The sequence below is a fragment of the Lepeophtheirus salmonis genome, chromosome 12, assembly GCF_016086655.4.
Source record: "Lepeophtheirus salmonis chromosome 12, UVic_Lsal_1.4, whole genome shotgun sequence".
Lineage (NCBI taxonomy): Eukaryota > Metazoa > Arthropoda > Copepoda > Siphonostomatoida > Caligidae > Lepeophtheirus > Lepeophtheirus salmonis.
This window is the reverse complement of record NC_052142.2, coordinates 11,781,046-11,793,682: the sequence shown is the minus strand read 5'-3', so window position 1 is coordinate 11,793,682 and position 12,637 is coordinate 11,781,046. Positions and strand designations below refer to the sequence as shown.

Here is a 12,637-nt window from a genome sequence, read left to right as displayed (position 1 = left end):
TGTTATCTCCAACTTGTTGAAGGCATTGTTGATTCACAATTGTGATGTCAATGGTTGAACTGGGTCGTTAGATTATGAAATTAGGCTTGTTCCCCTCGTTTATAACAGCCAGTTTTCATCAATTATGTTTTCCAGAGACTGTTCTCTTGTTTCAGTTTATCTACTATCCGATAAGAGAAGTGGCTTTGTTCTTGTTCACAATACTTAATGAGACGTAACAATGCTTCATTTTCAATAGATAATCCAAATCGTCATTTCAATACGACGGTCAACGTAAGCAACAGAGATATACGTTACTAACCCATTTATTTTCATACATATCGTGCAGATAACAAAAATAATTACTTGGTAATTAAGAGAATAGAGTAGAGTAGGGTGGTAAAACTTGAAAAAAGTAAGAAGCTTTAAGAATCATAGAAAGAAACATTTTCTTAAGAATCTACGTAACCCTGTGTCTTTGGAAAGGGAGGCACTCAAAAGATCACCAACAATATGTGATATTTATGTTCATTCTGTTTTTTGTTTTTCCCCTCTTATTCGACATACTAAGCAATACAATGTGCCGGTTTCTTGCCATATGAAAATGAATTTTTCTTATCCAAAAGAGGACCCTGGTATAACCTTGTATTTCTATTAACTTTGGGTGTGGGGATACTTTCCACTAATTAAAAGGAGGATGTCGTCTGCATAGCCAACGACCTTGATTGCTCCTTTTTTAAATTTATTAATTAATCTTTCCATAATCTCACGGCGTCCCACGGGTTGGATTGACACAAAATTCTTCGCCTTTAAGTTTGGCTGTGACCGTACGGGTACTTAGTAAATTTTTATACCAGTATCTGATACACTCTGGAATACCGAGTTTTTCCATTGCTAATTTACAAGACGTATACAAATCATTTTCCAGATCTCCTAAAATGATCTGAAACTTTTGTTAAAATCGGACTATCTTGCCCAGCAGTCGGTACAATACATCAGATTGAAAATTCTAGCAAGCCCTATTATACGATGGTGTAACCTTGTATTTCTATTAACCTTGATGTATATGTAGTAAATGGAGGAAGAAGGCTGAAAAACTACTAGGTGTAGAACTTGAGACAATGTATAAATCACACTACATATATTGTAGACAAAGGCACATATATTACTTTTATTTTGTTTCAATTACCCCTGTTAGATCCCACGTTATAAAAACTGATTTTTAAACAATGTAATGAAAGGAAATAAAATCACTATAGTTCCTTAAAATGTATTGTTTACGTAAAAAAAATTATAATAAAAAAAGATATAAAGAAATGCAACGAGGGGAGACAGAACATTATAAATTTTAAATTCCTTCCCCTCGAACAATTCTATAAATTTAGCCCGCTCAACCTGTGTTATTTATTATAGTTTGTTTCTGTTTATATAAACATATAAAATTAATCTTCTACATCCCCTGAAGAAGGTAAACGTCCCTCCTGGTGACATCTACCATACTTGAAGATAGGGGTCGACCTTTGCTCGTTGATATGTACATCAGGGAGAGGGCTTTTGTGAGAAATGAGTCCGTTTTAAGGAGTGGAGACCTCCAGGTGATATAACAAACATCCAGTCAGCCTTGGTTAAAGTTAGACCAAACTCCTTTACGATAATTTCCTCGCCTTTACTTCTCGATGGAGTTCTCCTATCACACCGATAAAATATAGGTAGCGAGGTATCCCGCTCTTTGCCACAAATGGAACATATCCTCTCTTCTTCGTTCTTTTTGGACTTATTTGTATAGAGACTGTAGGTATCGAGTCTGTACCTTAGCCATTTTGACTCAAGTTGGTATACGGGTTCTTCATCATTGTGTACAAGTACATGACTGGTACTTTTGCATCATTACATTTTGCCTTAAGGATATTTCGCCTTAATATATAAATAAATATGTTTATACGTCGTTATGGTTTATTTTGAGTTTAGATTGGTGTTCCCTTTGAACTTATTATTCAAAATATGTAATGTTTATTACTATAAAACACATTAAATGGTTGTTTTCTGTTGGAATAATTATGGGGATATGCCCAAAATTACAATGCATACTATCAAAATCTTACTATGTATGAGTTCTAACCAGAAACAAAAAATGTAATATTATTAATATAATTATAATAAGAAAAATCAACAAAGCTGACGACGACTGTTGGAATGGACGAAGTGCTAGGCCCTAGTCTCTGTTCCGTTATTAAATGCGTTTCCATTCCAAGAATTTTTGCGCTACTTCTTGTGAAATCGCAAGGCATATACAGTAATTTTTTTTAATACATTGCCAACTGTTCACCCAAGCCTAAATCCAAATACCTTGATGATTGACGTCGAAAAGGCGATCATAAATGCATTCACCAAATTTTCCCTTCTAAAAGCATAACAGGATGCCTATTTTATATGGTAAAGAACTTTAACCACCATATTGTCGATCTTGGTTTTAAAAGTCAGTATAACAGTGATGCCGATTTCCATTCCACGATCTTTCACAGCATTGGCATTTCTTCCAATGGAGGTTCTAATCGATGGTTTCATCAATTTATCAGATAATGAAAGTTTACCCAAAGATTTCATCTTCTACTTTGAAAATAACTACATTAGACCTGAACGAAATCGTCAGGATACTCGTTGAAGAATACAACCGACTGTCCCCATTCCATTGTGGAATGTTTATGAAAGAACATTAAATAATAATATTCCAACGAACAACAGCATCGAATTGTTCCATCGTTCTATTCAAAGTTATATTACTAATATGAAGCCGAATTGGTGGAAACTAATCGATTGCTTAAAAATTGAAAAATGCTTATACAAGAAAGAAAAAAAGGGATCTGGATCAGGGTCAGGAGACATTGAGAAAAAAATATATATAAATGTTAATAAAAGATTGCAAAATCAAGTTCTGAATTAAAATCCAGCAGATAACTTTAAATATTTAAAGAAAATTGCTAATTATTTACATACATTTCAATTTGAGTAATTTTTATTACAAAAACGAGTATATTTTCTTATATATCATTTTTATGTTTTCAAATTAGAGTGTTTATTATATTTAATATTGTATTTGAAAGTAAACTAAGGATGTAGTATCATTATAAATTTATATACACTTAAAATTGATGTAGGAAACTATAAGTCACTTATAATGGTTCTCATAATTTGGCTTGAGATCCATTGTAGGTATGAATTCCTATTCCTATTTATAAAAGGTATTTCGAGGTTTTTGAGTCCACTTTAGCCTCTACCAGGGAAGTGAAACAACTTTATTCCTCAAGCTTTTTCCTTAAAAGTATTGATGTTACACTTCACAACTGTACAATATGTTGACCGGGATGTTTTTAATTAAGCTAATATAAAAAATCCAATAATACTCAATCTGATTTTATAAAGAAAAAAGCTAAATGTCAATAAACAAAAAACAAAGGTCAATTTCACACATTGATGGGAGGATGATATGCTTAAAATTAATTTAACAATATCGGCACTATTTTTATTATTGGTAAAAAATCTACGTACATATATAAATATTTATCTATATCTAATTATTTATAACATTCAAATATTAACAAGTCCAACTTTCTTAATTTCTCAATCAGACTCTAATTTTAACAGTTGCTAAATACTTGTTTTGTAACTATATACTATAAGAATTCAAGAATGAAATAATAATGATAACAGCTTCAGAAAATATAAAATCATTATCAGGTTGCAAATAAGTCTTGCACAAGTTCTTGGTTATATTTTATACAACTCTAATTTCTCCCTTCCTCTGGATAAGCCGAAACATATTGGTCTTTTAACTTTCGTCAAATCATATTTCGTATTTAGAAAAACAGCTTCGTTTACTAAAATCTTTTATCAAGTCGGATTTGCTAAAAAAAAAAAAAAAAAAGACGGCAGGATATCTATTTAAGAGATCATCTGTTCGAACATTGAGAACATTATAATTTTTTTATTTGTATAAAAGTAATATCTCAAACCATAAGATATTTATGGTAGATTTCTTGATATAATTTTAAACATAGCATCTTTTATAATATAACTATATCATCAATCTGATGAATTAATATACGAATTTCTAAAAGCCTGTATTATCAGCAACCTATTTTTGAGATATTATAAAAACTACAACTTTGTTTCAGTTTCTTCAATGAGCTCGTACAAAGAATCACCATTTTGAATAAGCCAGAACATCAAGAGGATTGAATTCCACTGATTTACAGTAGCTAACGTGGCGAAAAATTACTTTCCATTAGTCCGAAATTTAGATGAAACAATACTAACAAATGGAACCCTCAGACATGGCCCTTTGTGTTGCCTTTTAAGTTTTTATTTTTTTGAACAAAAATGATCAACTGAAGAAGTCATGTGTCATTGCTGTCGATATATCCATTGGTAAGTCTCAATTTTGATGACTCCCCACCATCTGCGCAATTAATCCATTTCAAATCACTTTACGAGCTTTAATGCACAATATTATATGCCCACAAACTAAGCTTCAAAGTTTTATGTCCTCAGCTAAAAGAAAGGCAACCTTTCAACCGAACCCCCAGATTGGAAACAAGCTGCCAAGTGTTTTAAACTGAAAAGGATTTTTTGTAATATTGTAAATGTTAAAAGTAATGGATCTTCTAAGCAACATCGAGGCTAAGAAAAGGAATCGATCACATTTGAAATTATGTTATCTGTGAGATTTTTAGAAAATATGAAGTCTTGGGTAATAAAATAGTAGACTGATAAAACCAAGAGCTTGGGAAGATAAATATTTTCCCCTTGAAAAATACATTAAATGGTCTAGCAGAGTTATCTTAATATTTATTATCCTTTAAATTAAACATATATAAAAGTAAAATTGTAAGGGGTTAGAAAATATGAAATATAAATAAAAAATCAATTAGTGTCTAAAATAAAGGTTTCATGATTATTTATTGAGTCTGATAATACAGTATTTGAGAAATCCATGATTTATATCACTTCAGTTGGACTGATATTGATACTTGTAACTGCATTCGTTTTTCCAAATAAATAATTGCTTAACTTATTTCATGTAATATTGTAATAATTGGGTTATATTTGCTTCTTTTTATTAACTTCAAAGTAATTTTCTCAAGTTTAGAAAGGTTCAGAAATACTGAAATTTTGAGAAATTTGAAAATATTTTTCATTAATTTGTTTATTTTATTATGATATGCTTATTTTCTTCATGTTTTAAAATGATTACTAGTTCTATATTTTTACAATAATATAATTTTTGAAATAGTTGTTCTGCAAACTTTTATTGATACAAAAAATAAATATAAACTAACCATTAAAATCTGAAGTTAAGATTTGATTATATGTAATGACGAAATTCATAAACTTAGTATCTAATCAGGCCTACAAGTATAACTGCCAACCAATGGATGTAAATTTTATAAAATATTTGAAACAAATTAAGTAATTTTTAAAAAATCCAAAAAAAAAAAAAAAAGACATTGTCTATAAAATATTATATACAGTTTTAATTATTTGGTTTGGTAATTTTTGTCGAAAATAAAACCCTGCTGAAGTCTATTACCAATACTGGTTGCCAACCCCAATAAAACTGGTAAGTTATGCTTATGTAGGAAAATAGATGTGAGGAGATATAAAATTTAATTTCATGTTGCGACATTAGATTTGAAATTTAATAAGAATAATAATTTAAGATTTTCTCAAACTGAAAAGTTAACATAGCCCTTTCCCTACGTATATGAGTTCTTCAAGTAGCAGTAACTGTTCTTTAAAATAATAATTCTAATGAAATCATGAAGCTAAAACAAACTATTTTTTGGGTTTAGATTTACAGTTCAAATACATTATGATAGATTCGAAAACTAAAATCATCACTATCATATTTTTTGAAATTAGCATCAATTTACTATGGCCTACTTTAGTGAAAATTACTGATAGATATATAACAACTTTAGTTATAATTTTTATAAATTATTTAAATTAACAAGATAATTCTTACCTCCTTTTCCTTTCACTTAGTGATTTAATTTTATATTAGAGAAAATGATAGAATTTACTAGTCTGTATAATTAGAAAGTAAAAATGTGAAAGTCGTGTTAGCACGCCTTCAACAGTAAAACATTAAGTAAAATGAGCTGTTTCATTTTATATCGGTGCATATTTCTCTTTTACTTTTTTTTTAGCCAAGGGGATCCCTTTCGAAAATCAATTACATTGATTATATTACAAATTTACCTGAAAATATACAACATAAACATGAAGATTTTCTTCATTGGAAAATCCTATAAATAATGTTTAAATCTTAAATATAAAATAAGAATATCAAAAGTCTATCAAAAATTTTATCTATCAAGCATAAATCTCGTGACATTAATAATACCTCAAGGGCAGGCGGGGGGGGAGGGAACTTGTATTTGTTTTTGTCTAATAGGCATGATATTTGGCCATTTATATAGTCGACAAACTAGTCATGCTAAACCCACAATTATTATTATAATATAAATTGACATATGGATTTTCTTCTTTTTCAAATTGTCGTGTACGGAGTTCAACTTTTATTTTCAATAATTTTGAAATTTTGGGAGAAACAGTAAAATTTATCAATAAAAATTTATGGTGGGCGGGTAGAAATTGGGACAGAGGATAATTTCAATAAATAGTCAATTTCTTATGAGCAAGTGATTTGATCTGGGTGAATTTTATGAATTCTGACACAAAGACACTTCTTATCTTATGAAAAATTAGGAGTATTGCTTTCAATGGAAAAAAATATTAAAAGTATGAAATAAGAGTCATATATTTATTTTTATGTGTCTTCTACTTTGATTTAATATAACTTCAAAAATTATATAAATATAAGCTTAAATAGAAGGAACACAGAATAAAAATAACATTTATACTACCTTACTCCAATAGACAACTTGACGATATACATAGCGTATGATAATTCTTTTATTATTTAAATACTTTATAGGACCTGTGATATCTGCAATTCAAACTAATAATAAAAAATACCTTATTCAATGCTGAAACACAGTCCGTATCTCCAAGAGAATCAACTAACAATGAATAAATGCGAGTAGGTTTTGCATTAAAAATTGGAAATGCTCACAGTTTTAATTTACCGTTTTTTCACACACACGTGCGACATCTTCAACTACTCGTGTGAACATAATAAAATCTAACAGTCATTGAGCTATCAATTATATTATTTCTAACTGCAGTTGTACTCAAGAGCCCCCACTTTTTTTATTCATTCTAATCCCCGAGGTAGATGCAACGATAAAGTTAGACGAAGAGTAACTCTGAGGATTTATTGTGGATTTAGAAGTGTAAGTCCTTCTTGGACTCAGAGTAGAATTCTGGATCGACAGCGTTTTATTCCTACCTATATCTAGGGTTGTGGGAATTGTGTTTTGCACAAGCGCTTTCAAATACAACTTCAACTATCTGGTTCCTCTGTTTTCTTTCGGACAAAAACAAACTTTTATTCATAAATCATACTTGATGGCCGATGGGTAATTTCGAACATCCTTATAAGATATCTCATTTATGATTTTCTTAACATTACAACTTATCTGAAAATTTACTACATATAGAAGCTTTCCTTCACCAAAATATAGCTTTACTTGGTAATATTTAATCAAAATAATATTATCTAGAAAATGTTTTAATGGTAGTTATGATTTATTGTATGATACAAATAGTATTACATATTAATTGTCATAATATAAAACTTTGGTATGCAAGTATAGAGAAGCACAATTCAGATTATTTGATGATGCAAATAAAATATGAGAAGTGTATATTAATAAAGAATAGTAGAAACGGCCAATAATGACCAAAATATTCTAAATGATTTAGTATCATAGGGTGTTAACGCAAATACAGAGTCATGTGGATTCAATATATATCGAAGAAGAGTAAGTTATAGGAGATCGTGGAACAAGAGCCAAGAAAGATTGTGTAGACAGTGTAGTTTCCAATTTCCTCATAAGAATGTAAAAGCTTGCCTTTCAAAAAGCGTCGAATGCACAAGATGTGATAAGAGAGGCCACTATGCAAGAGTATGCATGGGTCTACAAGAAAACTCTATTTTGATCATCAATTCTTTTCAAAAATTTGAACTGAATAAATAACCCATCGATACATTGAATGCCCATGGAAATTACTTCAAAATTATATAAGCTACATATGAAAGTGGTACAATTGTATCTGTCACTGGATCAAGAGTTCAAAGTGAAAATAGATTCAAATTAAAAGAGTATCGTTTAGAATATATCTTTAACTTAACTTATTTATTTATTTACACATAAAAGAGGGATTGTTGTATATTATTAATATATACTTCCTTTTAAATAACTTTATAAATTTATGAATGTATATTATATTATGTAAATTTATGCACGACAAAATATATTGTTAGTTAGAAAACATAAACCCCATCATTACAGGAAGTGTACTCGTAACTTCTTAGTGACCACTAACTATAAAGGATGAATTGATAACTTTGGCACGAAATCTTAAGAATAGAAATGAGGCAATAAAGTAACAAATTATTTAAAAAATATTGTTAATAGTTACGTGCTGACAATTAAATGATAACAAAACATTGCTTCCATTTGGTGATCAACAATTCCCTCAATTTCTTATTACTTAGTTTGGACCTCCTTTTCGTATTGATGATATTCATCATACTAAAGACCCTCTCAGCATCACAATTGACAATTAGTGTATTTTTGTAAACAAGTTTTCATTTGTTGAGAGTTCCTTCAATCTTGAGTCAGATTTTCTACTATGATTAGGCTGGTAAGAAATGGCAATCTTTCCTCAAGTGCAGTTATTGCCAAAGGTATTTGACGAAAATTTTCCTGCATAAATACGACTTCTTCCCTTAATCATTATTAATTACTTCTTGTGCTCTTCTGGTTGCTGCCAAATCTTCATCAAGACTATTTAAATATTCTCTAGCGGATGTTCCAATATGAATAGTCCTTCATATCTAATGATATTGTAATTAATAACGGAGAACTAAGTGATTAGCACTCCTTCCATTGGAACTGCTGTCGTGTTTGTTAATTTTTCTTTTCTCTTATTATATATTATATTTGTGATAGATATTATATCAGTTTAAAAGAATCTTGCAATTTTTTCCATTTAGACCCTTTCCCATTTTTTTTTCGTGTCATTTTTTCCGCTGCCATTTTTTCCTTGACATTTTTTCCTTTGCCATTTTTTCCTGACACCAGTGGGTTTATGTATAGTTTCTTCATCTAATATTTGCTTGCAGCTAATTTAATGAACCGTCATGATAGCTTAGTTTTTTTCTTCCCTAACATTCTTCAAATTGCCAGGATAACTACATTATTTTTTTTTCTTTTTAAATACCAACGTTGATATTGTTTCAATCTCAGGGAATTAATATGTAAAGAATTAGAGAATGGCAGTATAATAATTAAACAAGTTAAGCTGTCAATCTGCAGCAGTATAATTCACCTGCTCAAGAGTTGTGAAACATAAACACTGCCAGTAGGGCATTTTTTTTTTTTGTTTTTTTTTTTTAAATTACCGATAGGTATATTTTTTACAATCGTCAAGCAATGAGTTATAATACAATCAAGCGAAGTACCAGCTAATTTCAAGAAAGCTGTTGTGAGGAAACACAACCTTTTGATTATAAATTCCCGATGGTAAACTAATATGAACTGTGGATGATTCCAAAGGTATAATATTTGTCATAATTATAATTTTGTATCAACACGACGTAATATTTTAATCAAATCTTTTATTTTAGAATAATATTTGAAATCATTAAAAATTGTTCTTGAATCTTAAATGATGGACTAATTGTATATTTAAGGTATGGATACTGATGTATTTTACAATCTAAAACTTTTTTCTTTTTTTTTTCATATTCCTTTTGCATGGTTTAGCTCAACTTTTCATAGTAGTTGCCTGGAAATTTTCACTCAACGTTTCATTTTGACATAATTTTATAGCTTAAATGAAGTGAAAAAGAGAACAAATAGTGTATACGGCGAATGATAAGTTTCTTTAACTTTGCAGGAATACAAATTTTCGTCTGCGCATATGAACTACCGCATGCAAAGTTTTGTGCAGTATAAGGTAAATTTGATATAGTTACCTAAATCTTATTTATTTGCTCCTTCTAAGTACATGAAATTCAGATTTTGCAAAATATTTGAAAAATTTAGAATTTTTAAAGTCAATTGGTTAAATATACTAATTTAAGTATTCCAACTCATTAAATTTAACATTATTTTTATATAGTATTACTGATAAACTGCATAAACTCTTTCATGAAAAAAAAAAAACATTTAATAAACGAAAACTTAATGGGTTTAATTTGACATTTATGAACATGAATAATAATATTGAAATATATTTCACATATCATGAAGTAAAGGCGGAAAAGGATCTAATAAGATAGCAATGCATATAGTACACTTTCTTCTGGAGTGTCAAGTATAACTTTTTATCCTGATATTTGTGGTAGTCATAATATAAACCTAATATTTATCACGACTTTTGTTTGATTTTTGCAAAGAATAACAATAGAGTTTAGTGGAAGTTTTCGAAAGTGATCACTCCCAAATAGAATATGATGCCAGGTACAGTGAAATATTGAATTCTATGTAGACTCGGAGTGTATTTAATCAATACATCTGTCACGCCTTTCAAACAGCTGTGCAAAGTTCAATAACTGAAGTAAGATCACGAAATTAATTATTATACTATTAATGCAAAATAATTCAAACCAAGAGTACTTAATGGTTTTATGACAGGACAATCATGGGCGACCTAAAACTATTCTCAAAAAATCATGAAGGATCCTAGTAGGAGTACGTATAAAAAAATTGATATTGAGAACTGAGAAGAAAAGCTTCATAAAGAGAAGGTATACTGGATATACCTACCTTACAATTTATTCGACAAAAAAAAAAAGAAGTAAAATGGTACAATTGTTGCAATAGACTGTAAAGTGCTTCAAAAAATATGACTATATACTTAATGCTGTGAAGGAATACTTACAAAGGAGTTATTTTTAATATTATACAAGCATTACTCTTTAAGCCTAATTATCAATTGTGATTGATCAACATCAAAGCAATTTTATGACTCTCGGAAGGAGCTGCAGGGAAAGATGCCCTGATTCTACGTTGTAGCTATGGAATATACTAATCAATCGATGATCCATAAATTTGGAGGCTTTGAAACTAAAAAGTATTCGGTCTATCTCTATTCAAATTATCTAATTTTTAACGGGGGAGTTTATCCTCTAGATTTTGCACAGAAAATGAGTAAGCCAATTAATAAACTTGATAAAGTAAGCATTCACTCATTTGTGGATTATTATTCGCTCATTCAATTATTCAAAGTTATATTTTTTTGAATAAAAATACTCATTCCCAGCTTTTTTTTTCATTAAGTACATAACAAACGGGACTAATGAAAAAATAAATACATTCTATTACGGGCATCTTCCACCCCAAATATTTTTTAAAGTTTTTGATGATTTCTTTTCTGAACAGACTCTGGGACAGAGTATCAAATGCTTTAGCAAAGTCGATTGTCATTAATTTGACATTTTCGTCTGATTGTAAAAGAGTTTGTTAGGTAGAAGTAATGTTGTCCATTATTATATTTTAGACAAAACTGTATTGAGAACCGTGCACTTTTTTGTCTAAAACCATATTTAATCTGTTTACAAGAATATAAGAAAAAATCTGAAATAAAGAGTTCTGCATTGTAAGTGGACGCAGATTCTTGAGGTATTGTGGATCCTCATATGTTTTTGAATTAAAACAATGTTCCCATTGAATGCAAAGTTATGGAAGTATCCAAATGACAATATCTGTTCATAAAAACTGAACAAAATAAGAGCTAAGTGATTAACGTATTTCCTATAAAGTTCAAAGATTAGACCAGAGGGTCCTGGTGCCTTATTTATCTTTGCCTGATTGTTTATTGCATTTTTTATTTAATCTATGTTCATACGACTTTCAATGACATCTCCAAAGGCTTTGTATTTTCCAAATATATATGTTTCATAAGCAATATACTCCAAATTTTTCAAAGTTGAATTTTGAAACACTACTTCTTGTACATCAACGTTAATAAAAATACAAGGTTAGACCATCACGTAATCGGGCTTACTAGAATATTCAATCTGATGCATTGTGCCGACTCCTGGACAAGATAGTCAGATTTTAACCAAACACACAACCACTCATAGTCTATGACGTCACTATTACTATAATTTTCAATTTGATATATCGTACCTACTATAGGGGAAGAAAAACAGATTTTGATCAAACATTCAACCACTCATCTACTTTCACGTCATCATTAAAAGTGAGGCGGAAGTCAAACTTTAGTCGTACAAGCGTTATGGTATAACATTGTATTACCATTAACCTTGTTGTACATGGTTTAATAGTGTACAGTAAAACAGTCGTAAAGATAAAAGGAGCGTATTTCTTCGCAGATGACAGAAGGGTCCTCAGTCATCTCTCGTATTTTTGTTCAAACTTACATATTTATATCCCTCTTCTTTATAAGCATACAACATTGTAATCTTAATATATAAAGATCATCTATTTTATTCATTTTA

General features: G+C 29.7%; 1 protein-coding gene across 20 annotated transcripts in view; it reads right to left on the bottom strand.

Moving 5' to 3' along the window:
* The window catches only part of LOC121127247 (retinol dehydrogenase 13), a 61,586-nt gene extending 55,445 nt beyond the window's left edge, over nucleotides 1-6,141 (bottom strand). For 13 of the 20 annotated variants that reach the window (XR_011782561.1, XR_011782565.1, XR_011782566.1 and 10 more), the window contains exon 1: nucleotides 6,002-6,125. The gene's annotated coding sequence lies outside the window, so the exon portion shown is untranslated. Of the gene's footprint in view, nucleotides 1-6,001 lie in introns of all 20 variants that reach the window. The other 7 variants (XR_011782572.1, XR_011782573.1, XR_011782574.1 and 4 more) reach the window with 3 other exon arrangements.
* Nucleotides 6,142-12,637: the final 6,496 nt, after the last annotated feature.